Here is a 23020-nt window from a genome sequence, read left to right as displayed (position 1 = left end):
TGTTTACTCTTCCAGGTCAAATTACTAAATAATTGAGAAAGAATCCTCCTGTTCATCGCAACCCAAATTCAGTCATAATCTCTGCCCATTGATGGAGGAAAGTGCCATACACCTTTCTTGCTTCTACCTTTGTATTAATTATTTATTGCAACCTAGTAAATTACCCCATTTTTAAATTTCAGAGTTCCTGCAGGTCAGGAACGTGGCAGTGGTCTGGCTGGGTGGTTCTGCGTCAGTATGTCTCAGGCAGCTGCCGTGAAGGTGTTGACCAGGGCTGCCGTCGTATCCAGGCTTGATTTTAGCTGGAAGATCCACTTCTGAGGTGGCTCACTAGCACAGCTGTTGACAGGAGGTCTCGGTGTCTCATGCCCTGAATCTGAGCTCCCCCGGAGGTGCGGTCTAAAAGAGAAGGCAAGGAGAAAGCTGTAACGATCTGTATTACCTAGCGTCTCACGTGACACATCCACACCTTTGCTACTTCCATTCGTTAGAATCCAGTCAATCCGTGTAGCCCGTAGGGGGTAGAGGTGGGGAATGAAGTTTATTTCTTGAGGGGAAGAGTATTAAATAATTTGTGACCATATTTTAAAGCCATCGCTATCTTCATTAATCTGAATGATTCATCCGAGACTTCTCATTTCTCTTTGGATCAAATATAATCTTTGGATTATATTTGGATCAAATATAATCTTTAGTTGGAATTAGGTTTACCATCCCCCACAGAGCTCAGTAAGAGTTGGGGAGTAACACTGGAGATACCAAGACACTTCATGGACGTGCCCCAAAGAGCCAAGCCAGATTTTGTTTGTATGGGACTTGCCTTTGAGTATTGTGCTACTTCTCTTTTTATCCTTCCTTGCATCCGGTTACGAGTAAAATCACACGCGTCATGCGTCTGCAGCGCCTGTCAAGAGTCGCCTCACCATTGCAAGCAAACCTACGTGGGTACAGACTCTCGGTGCTCTTCTTAGACTCTGTCAGGAACCTCCTAACGGCCATCCTGTCTGCCCTTAACCTTTCACACTCTGACCAGAGTCATCTTCTGAAGCATGATGTATTCCCTGATGACTTTACAAAAGTCATTTGTTTTCTCCAAAACTCCTCGTCTTCGTATGTAAAATCAAATATATTTTTCCTGTTAACCTCCACATGATTGTTCAAATTCCCAAATAACATAATAAGATCTGAAAGCACTTTGAGAAATGTAAAACACCCTACAAGTTCAAGGAATTAAGATACATTCTGTTTGCTACTCTTACAATATTTCCTGTGTTTTGTTTCTTGGCTCATGCTATTATTCTTAACTTTTTCTTTTTAACTCCTCTTCAACCTAGCTTAGTGACATTCTCCCACCTTTAAATCCTAGTTGAATGCATATCCTCTAAAAAACCTTTCAGGTACAGTCAGAATTAATTTCTTGTCTTCTGAAGTTGGTTTTCCCCTAGATTTTACCAAACCTACCTGGTGTTAGATTTAATTGGGTGCATACCGGTCTCCCACTAGATTCATTCCTTGAAGACAGTCGAGTGAGTATTCTGTTTATCTTTAGACTTCCCATAGCACTCAGGATGTTCTTTCGTACATAATAAACATTCAACGAATATTTGTTGAATTCAATTATGATTATTAGAACTTTCTGCCCCCAAGTACCTTTTCTTATATCTTTAGTGTCATTCTTATGAATTGAGATTTTCTGGTCTCAGAAGTCCTTGTTAAAATAAACATTAACAAAAATAGGTAATACCTTAAGTTCCCTATGGTATACTTTCTTTATTAGATCAACAAACCAAAAATCTCGATGTATTTTTGAGGAAATCTGATCAACCACATATACAATCCTTTCTGTACATTCATTTCTATCAATTTATCTTCACAATAACCCTGTATGATAGGATAGATAATATTTGTATTTTATGGATAAAGGAATTGACTTTCAAACCAGTGGTTATTTTCCATGATCACATGTAGGGACCAACAAAGATACAGAAATGAAACCCAAATTTTCTGACCCTGAGACTGGTATTATTTTCACTAACATCACAGGTACGTGTAGATGAAATGAAGATGTCTTAAACACTGGAAAAGATAGCTTTCTCCAGGACCTCAGTCACTAATGTAGAGCACTAGTGGAAAACGTGTTGAACAGGGTAAGAAATCGCCAAAAAGAGATGGAGGGGAGCTAAAGATAAAGATGAATTTTACTTCCAAAAATTTGCATTAATAAAAACATATTTAATGCCTGCTCTGCGTGAGGCACTGAGTCAGGCTGCACACAAAAGATTACAATGTAGTTAGGGATACTGACATTAAAAGATGTAAAAGGAAGAGAGAGCCCATGTTATGTACAAAAAAGGATTTAGAGACTGAGAGAATTCATTGAAGGGACACATCACTCAGAAGCAATATGTCTAGGAGATGCTCAGAGAAATGATGGAGTCTGAGCCAGTCCTTTAAGAAGGAGGGCCCCAGGTAAGTAGAAAGGTCAACTAAGAGTATTCTAAGTAAGAGGAATACAGGCAAATATGTGATGTATTTAAGACACAGCGATTAAAGCAGAGATTGTCAGGCAGGGGAGTAGTAGTAGATAACACTGGAAAGATTCCTAGGGACCTCTGTGTGGAGAGCCCAGGATAAGGAAGAGCAAAACTCATTTTCCTGGGATATGGGCAACCATGAAACGTTTGAGCAGATGTAGGGACGCCAACAACAACTGAAATCCAGAACTTCAAACTATGGAGAGGAACCCACTCTGCAGTTTGGATCCCTTATTGGCTTATTCTTCATTAAGAAATAGATGCGGATGCCTGGGGAGCTCAGTAGGTTAAGTGTCTGCCTTCAGCTCAGGTCATGATGCCAGAGGCCTGGGATCGAGCCCCATATCAGGCTCCCTGCTCAGTGGGGAGCCTGCTTCTCGCTCTCCCTCTGCTGCTCCCCTGCTTGTTCTTTCTCTCTCTCTCTCAAATAAATAAAATCTTAAAAAAAAAAAAAAAAAGAAAGAAACAGATGGGTCACAGCTGCCATAGTAGGTGGGCAGAGTTGCTTACATAATGCCGAGTTCATAACACTGAAGAATCCTTAGCTCAAAATTCCTCTGTTTTCACTAACAATTATCCCAGATACTTATTTCATGCTTCTATGTGCCAGGCAACGTTCAAAGTGTTCTGCAAATGCAGACTCTTGATCCTCACAATAATCCTCTGAGGTTAGCACTATTCTTATCTTCATTTTACAAATGAAGGAACAGGCCCAGAGAGGTTAGGTAATTTGTTCAAGGCCACAGAGTTGGGATCCAACCAGGAAGCCATCGTCCTCACCAAATATTTTCAGCAACATCAATTATATTACACTGGCCTTCAACCAGATATTTTTTGGCAATGACTTAAGAAATGGTGGTTTAGAGGAAAAGCAACCTTTTAGTCAGCCTTATATAGGAATTAAAGACAATTTAAAAACCTTCCCTTAGTGTATTAAGTTATGACGTATTTTGGAGAGCGCAACTTTGTTTTCAGCCTTCTCTTTACAAAGTCTTGGGCAGATTTTTTAGGTGGAATGATAAAAATGTAGCAAGGGGGAAATTTCTTTAATTTCTGTGTTTTACATAAATTACCTGAATATATTTAACAAGTAGAGAGATAACATCCACCCCTCTCAACATCCTCTTAATTTGAGCTCTGAATAGAGGAAACAGTCATTAGTGAACATTAGGTGCAGGTGTTTTTGGTGGTATTTACTAAAGAGTCTCCAGTTTCTAACCATTAAGAGAAACTTTTAACATTAGACGATCAGAAGAATAATAAAACACACAGCAACAGAAACCATTTTGACAGTTTTATTGTTTGAAGCAGATCGCAAACGTTGAGAATTTGCAGAGCAGTGGATTTCGTTCCACCGAGAAGGCTGGAAGTGCCAGGTGACAGTTTTCTGCCAGCAAAGTCACAGTCAAAACTGCAGAATCAACCAAGGGCTCTGAGGTGATGCATGAAACCACCCTGACACATCGAATCTTTCCAGAGTGCTGTGAAATCTAGGGTTGCGGTGCTTTAATTCCAGCTTTGTTTTGCACGATTCTCCGCAGAAGGGACTTTTCTCATTTGTTTTGTAACTTAACCATATTAAGTAAGTAAAGGTAGTTTCTGAGCATGAACCTGATTTGGGGGACATCAATAACGAAATAGTTATTAAGCACTCACAGAAGAGCCAACATAATCTCTTCATGAGGGTTTTCCTCCATGAGAGAGGATAGGAGAATTGATTTCTTTCCTATTCTGAAGCAGAACAGTGAGTTACTTTTTTGTTAATATCTTGGGGCAACATTCTTCATCAGTCTCAGCCTCCAGAGAATGTATTCAGGTTGAGGCATGAAATGCACCATTTACTCATTCATTCAAAAAACAATCACTGGGCTCCTCCTACGTTGCAGGAAGTGTGCTAGATCCATGGATACAGATGAAAGTCAGAGTTCTAAGCAGCTCACCGACCAGTGCAGGGAGAAGAGTTCTCTAACGGGTAAGCTCCAAGCACCACAAGCAGATGTGGCCAGGAGACCTGGGATTCCAGACACCCCTGCCCCATTTTGAGGAGGAAGAGAGAGAAGTGCATCTCATGAAGAGTCGGAGAAGGGGATTTTCAGGCAGATGGGGAAGAAACAATTTCTGAAGCCAGGAGGTGTGAGAAAACTTCGTATTAGGGGAACTGTAAGAATGTCCGGAAGACAAGAGGTCAGGAAGTGAGGGCTGATGGAGTCCAGGGAAGTCAGCAAACCAACATTTGAAAAATCTAAGACGATGTGCAGAGAAGTATGGATATTATTTTGAGAGTAATAAGGGAGCAAATAAAAATCTTATGCAGGAGAATGACATGATTACATAAACTTCACTTAATGGTCACCAGAACAGTGTGAAGCAGTGATTCTCAACCAGGGCGATTTGGCCCGTTTGGGGACAGTTGGTCACATCTAGGGGGAAGGGAGTGCTATTGGCATCTAATGGGCAGAGGGCAGGGATGCTGCAAAATAGCTTACAATGCACAGGACATGCCACCACAACAAAGAAGTCTCTGGCCCAAAATGTCCACAGTGCTGACGTTGAGAAACCCTGGCGTGTTATGCTGATTGATGGACCTCTCCCCAAGTTCACGTACTCATCCTTGGAACTTGTGCCTATGTTTCCTTACACGGCAAAAGAGATTTTGCAGATATGACTAAGGATTCTGGGGTTCAGTGAATAGCCTGGGTTATCCAGGGGGGCTCAATGTAATCATAAGTGCTGATAAGGGGGAAGCAGGAGAGTCAGAGATGGAAAAGGTAATGTGAGCACAGAAGCAGTCAATGAAGGAGACGTGGTGACACCAGGCTGATGCCTTTGAAGATGGAAGAAGAAGCCATGAGCCAAGGGATGTAGGTGGCCTCTAGCAGCTAGAAGGGGCAAGGACAGAGTCTCCCTGAGAGTCTCCGAAAGGAGCCAGCCCTGCTGACCCCTTGATGTCGGGCCAATAAGACTGGTCTTGGACTTTTGACTTCCGGAATAGTTGGAGAATACATTTGTGTTGTGTTAGGGCGCTTAACTTGTATAGCAAGCAATAGGAAATTAATTTATCTGTTTTGGAGGATGGGAGAGATGGGAAGCAAATCTCGAGGCAGAATAAACAGTAAAGGAGATGTCAATATTGCCAGGCACTTATCTGAGCACTGTAGATACGACAGTGAGCAAGGCAGGAAACGAAAAAATTCCTGCTCTCTTGAAGTTTATAAACTAGTGATTTATATGAGTTCTTGTTATACTCCAGAAAATAATCCCTTGAATAATGCTACTTTCCTTCCCCCTTCCCTTAGACATCAGCTAACTTTTTCTATTTTGAATAGAAAGTTTTATTTTTGATATATTCAAATTTATCAGGATTTCACATTATGATTCATACTCCCCTCCCCCTCTAAGGTCATTTCATTGTCATAAAATATCTTTCTACATTTTTTCTATTAACTTTATCTATAGTTTTCTTATGATCTGTTAATTATCATTCCCAATTATTACTCACTTCTTCAAAGCAATATCACTAACCCTACCCCTGCCATGTGTTGCTATAGAGGAATAGACTTCACCACACCACTGTCAGGACCAGCCATGTGACTACCTTTGCTCAGTGGAGTGTGAATTCTCTTAACTGATCATAAACTTGTGGAGGAGGGGCGCCTGGGTGGCTCAGTCTTTAAGTGTCTGCCTTCGGCTCAAGGCTTGATTCCTGGGATCAAGCCCCACATCAGGCTCCTCTGCTATGAGCCTGCTTCTTCCTCTCCCACTCCCCCTGCTTGTGTTCCCTCTCTCGCTGGCTGTCTCTCTCTCTGTCAAATAAATAAATAAAATCTTTAAAAAAAACCCACAAAAAACAAAAAACAAATAAACTTATGAAGGAGAAATACAATGTTTATTGTTGGAAGCCACTGAGATTTTGGGATGGTTCGTTACACTGCATAACTTAGGGAAATGTGATTAAAACACTTATGCTTATATTTAAGTCTTTAGGCTATGATGCCATCATTGTCATATGCAAAGTTATCCTTAATATACAAATATGTTTGGTCTCTCTATTGTGTTTCATTGATCTATCTGTTCCTGCACCAATTCTTTTTTTTTTTTTTTAAAGATTTTATTTATTTATGTGACAGAGAGACAGCCAGCGAGAGAGGGAACACAGCAGGGGAGTGGGAGAGGAAGAAGCAGGTTCCCAGCGGAGAAGCCCGATGTGGGACTCTATCTGGGAATGCCAGGATCACGCCCTGAGCCAAAGGCAGACGCTTAACGACTGCGCTACCCAGGCACCCCTCCTGCACCAATTCTAAACGATTTTTATGACTGTGATAATATACTGTGTCTTAATGTCTTCTGAGTTCCTACTTTTCAGTCTTCCTTCTCAAAATTATACTAGCTTCATAAGAATGTTTAAGCTTACAAGTTATATTTAGACATGTTTCCTGTTCTCCCCAAAATTTCACTGAAATATTGATTACAAATACATTAAATATGTAGGTAAGCTTGGGAAACCATTCATAGTTTTACAATGTTAACCTGTCTGCTTTTATTAAGGTCTCATTTAATCAACTCTAGAAATTTTACAATTTTCTATGTAAAAATATTGTGTTTTCTTCCTTGGTTTAATTACTAGTTGTTTCATTGTTTGGGTTGCTATTTTAAATGGTATTTTATTTTCTATTATAGTTTTAGTTGTTGTTGTATTTCTGTGTGAGCTGCTAGACTTCAATATGAAACGTATATGCCCAGCTGGGGGAAGAGAGGAAAATATTAACACTTCTTTGTATGTTTATTTTTTAAATTTTACTTTAACATTTTTATGTTTAGGCAAATAGTATCTAATGTATTAATACATGAGTTCTGTAATAATAAGAAGAGTTAATTTTTAGGAGTCACTAACTTTGTGCTAGGTACTACAAATGCTTTCCAAGTATGAATTTACTTTATCCTCACAATATCTTAAGTGGTTAAGTGTTGCTATTATTATTATTATTATTTTCATTTCACAGACAAGAAGAGTGAGGCAGAGAGTAATTATGTAATTCGCCTAAGTTCACATAAGCAGTAAGTAACAGAACCAAGATTTGAACCCAAGGCAATCTTGCTCATAGTATATACACTAGTTTGTATGTAAATTATGTAATTGCAATTTATAAATAAATATTGGGGTCATTCTAGGCTCATAGGATGAGTTGGCTTGCTTTTTAAAGATTGTTTTTTTAAGTTTTATTTATCAATTTTTAGGGGAACCAATATTTTGAGACTAGTAGAAAAATGCTATTAATCTTTGAAGGTTATATTGTATCTGGCAATTCACTTAACTCTTTTATTAGATGTCCTAATTTGTTCATTCTGTTGGGTTTTCTATGTAGATGATCTTATCATTTCCAAATAATGACAGTTTTATCTCTTCCTTTCCAATTCTTATCATTCCTTATTATTTTCCTTGTCTTATTGTGTTGGCTGGGGCCTTCAGTACTATATTGAATAGTAGTGGTGATAAGAGATATCCTTGCTTTGTTGAGTTCAAAATTTCTTCAATAAGCACTATCTAGCTGATCCTTTTAAGTAAATACTTTTATCAAGTTAAAGACATCATATTTGTTCTCAGTTTTCTTAGTTTTTCATCTGTTTTATCAGTACATAACCGCAAAACTTATTAAAAGCTTTCTGTATCTACTGAGATCATTTATTTTTCTTGTTTAGTCCATTATTATGATGAATTACATTGATAGAATTTTGATCAGTAAACCATTGTAGCATTCCCAGGATAATCCTATCAATTCATATTGTATCATTCTTAACCGATTATGAATTTATTTGGCTACTGTTTTATTTCATATTTTCTCATTTGTGTTCAGAAGTGAACTAAGACTATTTACTGCTTTCTTCCTTTATATCATCCTTATCCAATTTTCTAAAAGATTTTTTCATTTATGACAGAGAGAGAGAGAGGGCATGAGAGAGAGAGAACACAAGTGGTGGGGGAGAGGGAGAAGCAGGCTCCCCACCGAGCAGAGAGCTTGACTCAGGGCTTGATCCCAGGACCCCAGGACTATGACCCGAGACAAAGGCAGACGCCCAACTGACTGAGCCACCCAGGCACCCCATCCTTATCCAATTTTTATACCAACCTATTAGGCTGATAAAATGACTCATGCCATCTTTGTTTTTTCTGGAAGAGCTTTCACAAGATAAAATTATCTGCCTTTTAAACTTTGACTTACCAATCTTTAAAGGCCCCTATTTCAACTAACTCTGAGGTATTTAGTTAGCAAAGCTGTGTTATGACATTTTCTAGAGGAAACTGACTTACATGGTTAAATATTTTCTGAGATTCATCATAAGATAAGTGAGCTTTACAGCTTCACAGCAGAATTTTGAAATTCATAGTTTTTGGCAGTTTGGGAAAGGATTAAGAACATTAACACTTAATGTATATTTGTTTCATGTGGCATTGTTATTTTGGTTGCCAACCATTTTTGAAGAACATTTCCCCCACAATTCCTGTCAGATTATTAATGCAAAGAATTGAAATAATTATGTCAACATAAACTATGTTTTATTGGTCAAATTGAAAGACAAAAAGGGATCAGTTCCCAGAAGGTGATTACTATAATCATTAGAATTCTGGTGGGGACCATATCTGTTCCAGTGAGAAGATACATCACGATAATCATTTTTCAAATATGTGGGATTCCCACTAAAGGGAAGGTAAAGGGGCAACAGTTATCAGCCTTGACTGGGTCAGAATGTGGGGGGTGGATTTAGTGAGGAGATCCCCTTAAGAAATAAAAGCTGACAAATACATATCTTAACAGCATTATTTAAAAGATTTTATTTATTTATTTGAGATAGACAGAAAGAGCGTGCGCACAAGCTGGGGTAGGGGCAGAGGGAAAGGGAGAAGCAGGCTCCCTGCTCAGTGGGGAGCCCAATGCAGGGCTCGATCCCAGGACCCAGGATCATGACCTGAGCCGAAGGCAGACACTTAATAGACTTGGCCACCCAACCACTCCAAAATCTTACTAGCTTTTAACTAGCATCCCAGGCAGGGGTTCAGTCACTTTAGACCAAGGGCCATTCAGTCATTTTAGGCCACTACCAAGAAGACACTGGAGAATCAACCTGGATTTTAAAACAGAAATGCTTCAATTATGCCATTTATGCCTTGTCATCTAATTGTGGACACTCCAAACTCTACCAGATTGTGTTGAAGCATGATTTGAAGTTCAGGCAACACTGAAATTGAGAGCTGAGGAATGACAGCAACAGATGGACCTTGCTAGCATGAAGCGATCAAAGGTGTGCAAAGTCTGAGCAAAACCACTCAATCCTGAGCTTGACAGACCATATAGAAGCAGGTTATGTCAATAGCTGAAGGTCAAATATAAATATAGTGAGCTAGTTTAAGACAGCTGGGTGTGCTCTATCCTTCTCAATCACATTCATATACCTGGGGATAACTTGTCAGCTATGTGCGTATCCATCTCTACCTATGTAATAAAACAAGGAGAAATCTTAGAAGGTGACTGAGTCCAATCCATTGTGTTTGATGTCTTAATGAGAACACAATAGTTAGAATATAGTAAAATGGATTCATATTCCTAACAGAACAGGGGGGTCCATTTCAACAGCCAAATACAAGATCACTTCTTGCCCTAATTTTTAGCATATAATTTTAATCAGCTTCCAAGGTCAACAAAAAAACTCAATCCTATTTGTAGATGTCTTGAAACCCATTAGAAAAACCAAGAACAATATTTTGATATTGTTCATTTTACGCAGCCAAGGTTCAGAGTTTATCTGATAAGCCTCAAGAAGGATTCTTTGGCATTTCTCATCTAATTATTGTTGGCTTGGACCCAATTTGAGCTAGTGATTAGGCCACAACAGGCTCTATTTTCCATTATTAATGTCTTGGACTTGAAAGGTTTATCAGACCCAAAGCAATTAGACATTTAAAATTCTGGCCTTTTTGCTTACTTGCTAAATACTGACACCTGAGATTTTTCTGTTCCACTATTCTCATTTGTGAAGCAATTGGAAAATGCTCAGGGGGAAGGTGTGTGTGCCTGTGCGCATGCGCGCACGTGTACGTGTTTCAGTCTTTCAGGGGTAAGCATCCACCTTTAGAAAATATTCTACGTTTGTTAGCAAAGCTGAGAAACTCTGCATTCTCTTCCTGGATTAACTCGACTAAGGCATCAGAACCATATCCTAAATGCCGACAGGAATTACAGTCTACTTGAGATGTGGAGGTTTGCTTCAGCAGACGTTATGTGACAGCTTGATTATCAATGGTGTGATTAATTCCTCAGCACACGCACATCAGGACTTGCTTCCGAGGTTGAGTGCTAATGTGAAAGGGATGGATTAGCACTGCACATTGGGAATTCAAAACTCCCAGAAGGGAAGTTACAGTAAGCATGACATCAACTCAGATAGAAAAGGCCAAGCAAGTTACAGAAACATTTGCAAGGATTCCAGATAAGGAAATAATTTTGTACAAATTTCACCTTAGAGTGTCTTTCAAACTGTATAGGAAGTTGAATTGTTTTACAGCAGGGCAGTCAATAATCTTCCTCAGTGTCGCCTGGATTTAGTGCTTCATTTTAGAAAAAGGAATGATATTTCAAAGGAGAAAACCACTACTTGGAGGATTTCTGATTACCCCAATGATGCCTGATGGGAGAAAGTCTGCACAGAGTTCTTGATTGATAACCTAGAAAGTTTAAAGGATTTTTCTTTATAGAAACTATTCTAGAAGAGTAGAAAATGTAGCATTGTAAGTCTCCAGCAGAAGTTTGAATTTGGCTTCTGATAGATTCGTGAATTTCTTAAGAACTTCTCTTTTGGTATTAGTTACGGATTATATGTGTGTGTGTGTGTGTGTGTGTGTATGTGTGTATATATATATATATGTATGTATATATGTGTGTGTGTGTATATATATATGTATGTATATGTGTGTGTGTGTGTGTGTGTGTGTGTGTGTGTGTATACATATACACAGAATGTATGTAACGGAAACACAATTATGGTAGCTTCACAAATAGGGGTTTCTTTTTCTCGTATATTAAGTCTGGACTTGGTAGTGAGGTTGGTGTTGTGGCATGATATCATCAACATCCTGGCCTTATTTTGTCTTTCTGTTCCTTCATCCTCACGGTTACTTCATGGTTCCAAGATAGCATTCTCTACCTCTATAGAACATCCTTCTGTGTTCTAGGCAAGAGGAATAAGAAAACTATGAGGAGGAAGGGCTGGCACCTATGTCAGGAAAGCAAAACTACATAGAAATTCCTGGTAGGTTTCAGCTTATTTCATTGACCAAACAATGTCATAGGATCAGTCATTGCTGTAATAGAGTCTGAAAATTGGTGTAGATACTTTTTCTTTTCTTTTCTTTTTCTTCTTTCCTTTGCTCTCTTCTCTTCTCTTCTCTTCTCTTCTCTTCTCTTCTCTTCTCTTCTCTTCTCTTCTTTCTCTTCTCTTCTCCTCTCTTCTCCTCTCTTCTCTTCTCTTCTCCTCTCTTCTTTAGCTGTATTGCCAATACAAAGTAAATGAGGGTTCTTTTGGTAAAAACAAAGGAGAGGATGGATATTGGGTAGGCAAGCAGCACGTTCTGTCACATGTTGCTTCAAGATATTTACCAGTATCCATTCTGGTTTGGTGATGCCTATGACATTCCGATTGTTATTTTGTACACCATGCCTTCTTATCCTTATTTGGCTTGATTAGAAGTGGATTTTATTTAATGTAGCTTTAGCGCACAGAGCTGATGTTCTCAAGGAGTAATGGGGTCCTGAGCGTGTGTTGCTCAGGTTCATTCCTCCACAGTGCCCCCAAACAGCAACACCAACCACCCAATTACTCATACATGCAGAAAGGCTAGGGAGGGTGCTAGGTTGGCAACACTGGATACAAAGTCAAAAGCGATGAATCTGCCATTATTCTTCACATGGTGGCCTTGAGAGTTCAAACCTGAAGGATAAGCTATGTTGATAGTAAAAACTCAAAGCAAACGCTGGTAGAACTAACAAGATAAACAGACAAATCCAAAGGAGATTTTACCATCCTTCATTAAGCGCAGATAATAAAATCTCCAAGATAAATCATATGTTGGGAAATGAACCTTATTCAATAAATTTAAAAGGCTTGATGTTTTAAAGCGTGTTAACTGATAAGGATAGAATTAATGTAGATATCAATAGCATAAGATACCTAGATTAGCCCAAACATTTGCAAATTAAAGAACTCCCTTCTAAATGTCAAAGAGATCAAAGATAAAAAAAAAATCACGAAGGAAATGAAACTTAATTTGACTAAAGTTAATGAAAATATAGCCTCTGAGCATTTGCGGGATGCTGCTAAAGCGGTATTTAAAAAGAAAATTCTTAAATTAGGAAAGAAAAAAAAGATTTTAAAGATTAAAAAAAAGATTTAAGGTCACTCTAAATTCCTACCTTAAGAAGCTAGAAAAAGAAAAGCAATTTAAACCCAAATATACAAAAGGACAAAAATAATAAATATAAGTATAAACCAAGAAATAAAAAATGAACAATGTAGAAAACCAATGAAACCAGAAGTATCTGAAAAGATGAATAAAGTCCATCAAACTATAGCTAGATCAATAAGGACAAAAAAGTTAAAAAGAAAACTAAATCTATTTTCAGGAATAAATGAGAGGGCTTTTTAAAAATACTATAGATATTAGAGGAATAAGATGGGACTATTTTGAACAACTTTATGACAATGTGCATGACAATTTAGCTCAAATAGACAAATTCCTTGAAAAACACAAGTTTCAAAACTGACATGATAGAAAATGTGAGTAGCCCTGTAATAATGGAGTTGAATTTGTCATCAGAATCTCCCCACAACTAAAACATGAGTCTCAGATGGCTCTATTGGTGAATTCTAGCAAACATTAAAGAAATAAAGAATGCAAATCCTACAGATAGTGTCGCTTAAAATAGAAGAGGAGGTAACAATTCCCAGCGTTGAGTAGGAGGCTTATAGCAGGCCTGGCATTTAATTTTTACCCTACTTATAAGCTAATATATTAACCTATTACTATTTCATACATTCTGGCAGAAGATGTGAGATTCCTGGATCAGAGACTAATGACTTTATTACTCACAGACAGCAAGCAGCATGAGTATCATTATGTTTGTGTCTGTCCCCCTTTTTCTTGAGGCTCCCAGAAGTGACACAAAAGGGCCCAAGTGGATGCCCGTACATGCAATGAATTGCATTGCAGAGGAGGGATTCTGAGGCTGGAGAATCTACTGACCGGTGTCTGTCTGGTGACCAGGCCCTGAGTAAAAATCAGGAAAAATGGTTTTGGGGTTAGCTCAGCTATTGGCATATTCCTAGCATAGGGCAAATCACCTGTGTTTTGGAATCCTGACTTCACTATCCATAAAATCAGAGGATTTGGACAAAGTGATTTCTCAGGACCCTTCCAGCTCTATAATTGTAACTGACTATGTCCATGAATTAAAGAGGGTTGGAAAATGGAGCCTGAAATAATTTTCTGTAATAGAATTAGGAGCATAAAGTTAAAGACATGGTAAATTCCTTTGGTCAACTTCTGGCCCCAAAACATCAGTGGCCCAACCCTATGATTCATAAATTACCAAGGGATCTGTAACTTTGTAACATTTCTATTCACGGTTTCAAATCTGTGCTGCTCATAATATTCTTTTCATATCCATTTAAAAATATCTCTTGACCCCTTGAACAAAATGGGTTTGAACTGTGCAGGTCTCACTTATATGCAGATTTTTTTTTTTTTTTTGATAAATACAGTACAGCACTAAAAAGTATCTTCTTTTCCTTATGATTTTCTTAATAATATTTTTTATAACTTACTTTAAGAATACAGTATATGATACATAGGACATGCAAAATAGGTGTTAATCAACTATTTATGATATTGGTAAGGTTTCTGGCAACAGTAGGCTATTAGTAGTTAAGTTTTGGGGAGGTCAGAAGATATGTACAGATTTTCAACTGCATAGGGGGCAGAGGTGCCCCTAACCCCCATGTTGTGCCAAGGTCAACCGTATTGTAAAGTCACCTTGACTCTTGCCTGAAATCAACAGACATTCTCCCCCTCAATTATTCAAAATTTTTAACTTCACTTCTTAGATTAGCATTTCTCAAATTCTGTCTCACATGATGTTATTTAAAAAAGGTACTCCAAGAAAAATGAAGTTTTTGGAAACATTGGGTTAAAGAAAGGTGGGGCACCTGGGTGGCATCTGCCTTCGGCTAGGGTCATGATCTCATGGTCTGGGGGCTGAGCTCCGCATCACGCTCCCTGCTCAGCGGGGAGTCTGCTGCTCCCCCTGCTCATGTTCTCTCTCTCTCACTCTCAAATAAATAAATAAAATCTTAAAAAAAAAAAAAAAAAGAAAGAAACGTAAAAGTGGTTTCTCTTTGTGTGAACTTCCAAAGATCTTAACTGTTCACTATGGAACACTGTTTCCCAAATCTATCTGACCACTGAGAGGCATTCTAAGAAATATACTTTGGAAATGCTATTTTGGGTTCTTCAGCAGTTAGCCTCATGACTATTTTACAGTTTGCAGAAAGTCTGCCTAATTAAAAAAAATAAAGCTCTTAATTTGCCCTTTTATCATATTTTCCAGCTAAGAGATTTATGTTTCCTTGGCTCCCGTGTGCTTTCTTCTCATTCAGTTAAATAACACAGAGAGAAATTAAGGCTATGGGTACAAGAACAGTGGACCTACTCCATGGGGAAGGGAACAGAAAGATAAGCCATAGTAACCCAGGAGGCTGAGGTGACCGAGCACCACATTCACATGGACCAAGAAACTGGCAGAATTGAGGCTAGTGGGAAATGTCAGCAGTCAATGCAGCCTTTCCTAGAAACAAAGTCCAGGCAAGATGAGTAGATGTGGCAGGACTGAGGCTTGATCAAATGGGATTGGAATTGCAGATAATAGAGTCTCTTGGAGTGCTTGGGTCTCAGTACCCCACCCTAGGGAGGAATTGAGTCTTAGCACTGTCTGGCACCTGAAACAAATGCCTCTTCATTTTCCATGTCTGGTGTCTCAAATCGTTTCTCTCCAGTTAAATCAGGCAGACTCTTTTTTTTTGGCTTTAAAATACAAGGGTTCTTAAGGCAAACTTCAGGAGAGGACAACACTCTATGCTTTATGTGGATTTGGACTCAGAGAGAGTCACCTGTGGGATGGATAAGGGCCTATTCCTGGAGTCCTTGAACTTCTCTGCATCTTTTTCCTCCTGGGAAGTCTACTTTTACCAGAATCTTGACAAAAAGCCCCCATGAGAGCTTATCCAAGACAATCAGGTTCCAAGCCTCGTACGTTTTAAACTTTTAACTAATTCTGGCAATAACATAAGTTTCTGCATGATATCATGTTTGGCTTTGAGCTATAGAAAATCTGAAAAATAGTGGCTTACACACAGAAAGGGATCATTTGTCTTATGTACCCGCTGGGATAGGCAGTTCCAAGGCTGCTAACGCCGACGGTCTGCGAGGTCACCAAGGACTCACTTTCCCTCCTCTGCCTTCTTCAGTGGGTGGTCTTTGCGTTCGTGTTTGTGAGATGGTTGCTGCTCCTCCAGGCATTACATGCCTATTCCACGCAAGAAGAAAGGGAAAGGTCCAGAAGCCTTTCCCATACGGCTTTGTCTCCTATTGAGAAGGGGTGCTTTCCCCAGATAAATCTGCCTATAATATCTTACTGGCCAGAACTGGGTAACATAGCTTTTCCCCAGCTGCAAAGTTACTTGGGGGAAATGAAGATATTTACACATTAAACTGTGGACATTGATATCAACTCCAATAAAGTTGGAGTTTTAGCCGGGAGGGAAGGGAGACTAGGTAGTGGCAAGTGACGAGCAGTTTCTGCCATATGCCTACTGCAGAAAAAATGACAAAAAACAGAAGCATTTCTCAATGCTTCTTGTCCCATTTATTTATTTAGTCTTTCCCCTTCTTTTTCCTGATCAATATTTTATTTGAAAATAATGACAATCTCGGCCTTGCCTCAGATAGTTCAAGCAACTTCCAAGCTATATCCGTATGTTGATGGCTTTCTGACGCAAATAACTCAAAAAACATTTCCCCCTCCTTTGGGGAAATTTAGCATCCCAAAGATTTAAGAGGAGCGAAAATGTAAATCAGGTTTGAGGGCAGAAAGTGAAAATGAGTTTCATGACAGATCAACAGCATTTTATTTGGGTCACAAAACAGGCCATTTTCTGTCTTCTCGAAACCCTCCCCTTTCTAAATCACTGCCCTGTAACCCGGTGTGTGAAAATGGGTGCCAGCAGGGCTGAGGAGGCAACAGCGTCCCTGGCCTAAGTGCACCGCTTTTCGCTAATGGCTCTAGACACTGATTGCGGGGCCTGGTCCTGTTCATCATTGTCATAATCACCATCCTATATTTTTGAGTGCCCACAGGGGCATGGCATTGTCCTGTGCATAATGTTTACTGTCCTATTTCTGCCTCCAAATTGTTAGCAAGAGCTCATTCTTACTTAGTTTATCTCTGATTACAAGCACTACTGTCCACTGCTGTCAACGACCTACAGCTAAAGCTTTTATACTGTGCGCGTTCCCCGAAGGAATCCGATGAGAAAGGGACACTACCACTTTTTAGCTCTGTTTTTTCATCATTAATGGATTTACTCAACATACCCATTAGTAGGAACTATTTTCTTGATTATGGAACTCCACAAGGACATTGCTGAGTTCAAGGTTTGCCAGAAACTTCAGGATTTGGAGGAAAAAGAGAAGGCTGATGTTTATCAGTTCAGGGACAGCAGTCAGCGCTTGATATTGCATTGTTAAGTTACCCTGCTGAAGGGATAATTAGTGCATACGTTTTGTAGAGGAAGCCAGGGATGCTGAAAAAGTTTAGATTAGTTGTCCAAAGTCCCATAGGCTGGCAAAAGAGCAAAACTAAACTTGAACATGGGTCCTTCCTTAATTATCTTTCAACTACAGTATATTGTCCTTTGAGAAGTGTCATCCTATTTCACCGAGAGGTCACAAAACCCAACCCTCATTGATGAATTCAGTTCAACCTAAAGGACCCACACCTGTCAGAGACATGCGTGTGCATGAGGAAGAACAGATTTTTTCCTAAGGCAAAAGAAGGTACTTAAAAAGCATCAGGATTCAGTATTAAGGCATATTATTTTCTTCAAGGTGTATTACATACTATGCTCTTTTAATGTAGTGGAACTAAAATAACACTGTATTCTTGTTCCATGTGGTTTATCTCCCCATATATATTTACGTTGGTATTCGGCTTCCTTACTCTAGAAGTGAATTCTCCATCATAATGATAGATCTTCTAATGGTCTATCCTTGCTCAGAGCGCTTCTTTTTTCTAGTAGCAATTTCGAGTGTGATGCTATATTTGACGTGTGCTTTCTTCCTGTTGTTCAAGGGCTTTTGAGATTTTCATACTCCTTCACATCAGCCTCATTGTCCTCTGGCATTATTTTGGAGGGCCATGGGCTGCACATCTATTTCCCAAGTAGGTTTCAGAATCCTGCATCTCCCCTCGGTATTTCAGGATTGCACATGGCTTTTCTGTAGCGTATTTTATTTTCTCAAAGTCTATACTTGTTCAAGCTTGATGCCCCAGCTCACTTCAATAAGGATTCAGTAAAAACCCAAACGTTTGCAGATTGTGACTGTTACGGAATCTTATTGTGCCTTCTGGTTCATAGGTGCCATGATTTTCTTTATTTCTAATAATTCCATCTGTGATGATTTTAAAGTTCATTGTAACTTTGAAAAGGAACCTTGAGGATCTTTTTTGCATGTTTCCTTCTTTATAGAATTTAATGCAAAGGGCTGCTCTTCCTTCAAACTGTTCCTTAGCAATGGAAAGTGTTTCTATTACAGTCTAAAGCCCAAAGATGTAGCACTCATCTCCAGTTTCCTATCCGATGCTCTCTGGCCTTTAACCCACATTTCCCACCTGGTAACTTGAGATACACAACATGTTTGTAGCTTTGCAAAGCATTTTCCATTAGCCTCCTACCGTCTTGATATTCAGGCATTGATGACAAGGACAATTGTTTAATGATATACTATTTTGCCCCCTATACTTCCCTACAATTACATGGTTAGTAGAAAAAAAATTATTAGCTATGTAATATAACCTAACAGAGACTAAAATAAAATATTAAAGGAGATTTAAATGTACTTTTGAAATAAAAAGACCAAGTGGAGGAAAAGAAGCTTGCATGAAAAAGAAAAAAAAGAAAAAAAAAACTAAATGTAAAGGAAAAGTAAAATAGCAACAGCTGTCTATACATGGAAATTAAACTTCATGGTCTTTGTGTATTTTAAAATCACATAATCATGATACCATTTTTACCCATTTGAAAGAAAATCAGCATGCAGTAGAATTATCCACAAGGAAGGACTGAGTAGATCCTGAACAAGGTAGCCTGAGATGTTCAACCCGCTCAGGTCAAAATGATAGGTAAGAGAAGGATCCAGAAGTGCACCCCTGAGTTGGACACAGAAGAAGACAGAGCCAGAGGCTGGGTGAAGAAACCTGTTGATATCAAAAGAGGACAAGAAAGAAGGGGCTTAGATTGGGTATAAATACATAAACCTGACCATGGGTATGTAAGATGTGCTGAGGAAAAGCAGAACTGTTCCATTAACCATTGATTCTGGTCATGGAAATGTAATTAATAAAGCATGTCATTGGAAATTACATTATATCACATGCTCTTATGATCACTCAACATATATGTAATTCACATACTGATGGAAGGTTGCAGAGAAGATAGTTTATGAATCAAAAACAAGCAGGTAAAGACAGGGGTGCCTGGGTGGCTCAGTTGGTTAAGCATCAATTCTTAATTTGCCTCAGATCATGATCTCATGGTTGTGAGATCCAGCCCCACGTCGGGCTCTGCCCTCAGGGGAATCTGCTTAGATCCTCTTCTTCTCCTCCTGCCCCTCCCCCTTCTCTCTCTCTCTCTCTAATAAATAAATAAATCTTTAAAAAAACAGGCAGATAAAGACAATCAATCCATTTCTTGACAATTTTGGAAATTCTTGCACTGGCATTAGGAAGGTTTATTTTTCTATTTTACATCAATTTCTTTTGTGATTTAAGCTTATTTATTTTTGCATTATTTTCCCATATAAACATCTGTTTACTTCCTTTCATTCTACTACATTGAAACACTTAATGACAATTAAATTTCCCTTTCCCTTCACATTTTGATTCTTTAAGCCTCCTTTTAATATCTTCTAAAAAAAAATATCCTCCCATACACAAGGATTTTATATGTCAAATAGTGGCTGTGGGAAGGGCCAGTCACACTCTGAGTAAGCAAGAGATTCTCAAAGGAGGAGAACCCCTGTTCAGAAATAGACCCCTCACATAGGCTACCAATTAGACATCCATTTGTGCATAAATATTTCCCTTTAAAAAATAAAATTATTCTAAAAAGGTAAGATTAGATTTGTACTTAGTATAAATACCTTTAATCAGAACATTACTGGCCTTCCCCCTCCCACGATTTCCTTCTTGCTGTTCTACCAGTCAGGACACTGGTAACCGCGGAAGGGATAAAGATCCTGTGAAGCTTGCCTGAGGGGAAACATTTTAGAAGTCATTCTGAGAGAAATAGCCTCACTATCCTCCATTCTCCAGGGAACCCCATCACTGCCTTTGAACAGCTTGCCTTGGCCAGAGGTGTTGAAATGTATTTTGTTGATCTTTTTCATAGTCTTTGCCTTGTATGTTGTCTCCATCCAAGACCTCCCCTCGCAAACCTTGGGAGCTAGTTGTTCATGGCTCACTCACTTATAAAGAGTTGTTCCTTAGGTCTTGACAAAAATATGGTAGGATATTGATGGGTTCACTCACATAGCCTGAGAGCTTCCTTTAGACAGCATGGCAATTAGGGGAAGCCAGGACCCTCACTCTCTGGGGATCCAAAACCCTGCCCACACAGAATGATGTAGACTTGAGGACAGCTGGGTACTCAAAAGTAAGTTGTGTCACAGAGTGAGAAAAAGAGAAGGGAAACCTGAGAGTCGAATAAAGGCTTTAGTGGGGATGAGGACAATGAACAATGAGCGGGTAATATGAAAGTACTGGGCATCTCCAGAGGTGATGTGTGACAGAAGATACGAAGAGGTTGGTTGGCAACAGGTGAAGGGTTTTAGAAAGGCAGAAAGTTCATAAAGAAAAAAATTTTTTATATCCTGTAATTTTTACCTAAAGCTTTTGGAGACAATTGAAATTGGACTGGAAATTACTGTCTAAGATAAAATATTTAGCAGACAACCTCGGAAGAGAAATTATATGAAATAAACATTTATTGGCATTCAAATAGGAGTTGGCAATCTTTTTCGCTAAAGGTTCAGATTGTAAATATTTTAGATTTTGCAGGCTGTGAAGCAAAATTGAGGAAAGTATGTAGGTATTTATATGAAAGAAAACAAATTTCCACAAATTTTGTATTGATAAAATTCAAAATGTAATAATGATAATTAAAATACAGGTCTACTAATGAGAAGAATGGAATTCTTTTTTGGGGGGGATAACATTTTGCTTAATGGAGGTTCACACTTAGTTTTCGCTATCACCAAAATCAATTGCAGATTCATCCTTAAACTTGGTCCATAGTTAAACTTGAAGTATTTCATCTTTGAAGATATCTTTCACACAGATAGGTATTGCCAAACACCAATGTCAATTTAGGGGCATATGATTTTAATCGAACATATTTATCAGCTGGGAGGCATGCAGAATTCTATTCTATTTTCCTCTTGATATTTGATTTTAGTGTGTCATTATATGGCATATTAGTCACTTCCAAAGGAAGATTAGGTGGAAGCTCTTCAATTGTACAGTTAATTGAATTTTGAAATATGAAGGGTTTTTTCCCCCCTTGCATTTTGATTAAGGCCTGAAAAGTGCTGCTGGAAATATATGGTTTGATCTTGGAAAATATAGCTACTGCAAACTTGTGTAGGACTGGAGATCTTGTTTCTTCGTTTTAACTTTAAATAGTACATGACACGTATAAAGGAGCTTTCACACTACTTCGTTTCAAACAACATTAGTTGTCATAGAAATGACTTTACTATAGTATCAGTTTTGCATGTAAACCCGAAACACTCTTTTACTTTGTAATTTTGTGTTGCATTCATTAAGAAACGTTATTAAGTCGGCACTAAAAGCTGACTTCCAACTAGTGTTTGAGAGTAGTAGTTAGCTACTCATTCCAACCACTTGAAATATTCTCAGCTTGTGGGCTGTATAGACACAGGCAGTGGACAGGATTCGGTCTGTGGGCCTTGGTGTGCAACTTCTGAATTATACCGATAGAACGTCTGGAGTCTGATTCCTTAGGTTAGGATTCTGGCCATACTCACTTAGAAGCCCCGTGACTTTGGGCTAATTACGTAATGTCTCCGAAGCCTCTAGGAAAGGATAAGGATTCTCCACTTCACAGAGTTGAAAGGATTAAATGGAGTGCATGGAATAATATAAACAATTAATAATAAGTTTTCAACAGTAAAATAAAAATCCCCCATGGTGCTATAAATAGATAAAAAATTCAACCATGTGACATGAGGGGGAGCAGAGCGGGGGCAAGGAATGGAGTTGTTCTTGACATGGTAAAGCTAATGAGGTGAACTTGGGTCAGCCCGCTGGGGAGGGTATGTGCCAATCGCCAACCACCTTCCACCTGCATTCTAGTTATTATGGAGGGATTTCGCTGTATCAGAATGACTGCAAATATTTTATGAATATTGCCATCATGATACCCCCTTTTTAAATTCTTTATAGCCCCCTTATGAGATAGGTATTCATACCATTTTATAGACAAGAAAGTCAAGGCTGGCAGCCTCAAATTTACTCAGCTCAGCTTCTCCTACTTGGCCGTGATCAACAAAGCCAGCTTCTCCAGTTCTGCGCTGTTCCCTGGCTCATCCTGTTCTTTTTCCAGAGTAGATACAGGTAGAGAGCAGAGCATGATTCATGGGTTTTGCTTCTCCTCAGACCTCGAAACTGCCTTTAAATGGATTAAAAGTCTTTATATATGACCCGATTGTGTGCCTATCTTCTTCAGCACTGGATGATCCTAGAAAGTTAGAGGTGTGCCTTCTTTATTTCAGAATGTATGGAGATGACTACCGAGTAATTCTTTGGGAAAAGCAAAAAGTCCTGAATCATGCAGCAAACGAACGCATGGAGATTGTTATAAAAACGAAGTAGTGGGGCACCTGGGTGGCACAGCGGTTAAGCGTCTGCCTTCGGCTCAGGGCGTGATCCCGGCGTTATGGGATCGAGCCCCACATCAGGCTCCTCTGCTATGAGCCTGCTTCTTCCTCTCCACTCCCCCTACTTGTGTTCCCTCTCTCGCTGGCTGTCTCTATCTCTGCCGAATAAATAAATAAAATCTTAAAAAAAAAAAAGAAACAAAACAAA

The 23020-nt window shown here is 38.9% G+C and overlaps 1 protein-coding gene across 1 annotated transcript in view; it reads right to left on the bottom strand.

Annotated features, from left to right (window-relative positions):
* NEIL3 (nei like DNA glycosylase 3) overlaps nt 1–23020 on the bottom strand; it is a 478812-nt gene that overhangs the window by 46856 nt on the left and 408936 nt on the right. The window contains exon 7 of the mRNA XM_048226218.2: nt 165–399. The gene's annotated coding sequence lies outside the window, so the exon portion shown is untranslated. The remainder of the gene's footprint in view (nt 1–164; nt 400–23020) is intronic.

The sequence above is a fragment of the Ursus arctos genome, unplaced genomic scaffold (assembly GCF_023065955.2).
Source record: "Ursus arctos isolate Adak ecotype North America unplaced genomic scaffold, UrsArc2.0 scaffold_27, whole genome shotgun sequence".
NCBI classification, from domain to species: Eukaryota; Metazoa; Chordata; class Mammalia; order Carnivora; family Ursidae; genus Ursus; species Ursus arctos.
Note: the sequence above shows the minus strand (reverse complement) of the source record. Positions and strands in the feature narration are given on the sequence as shown.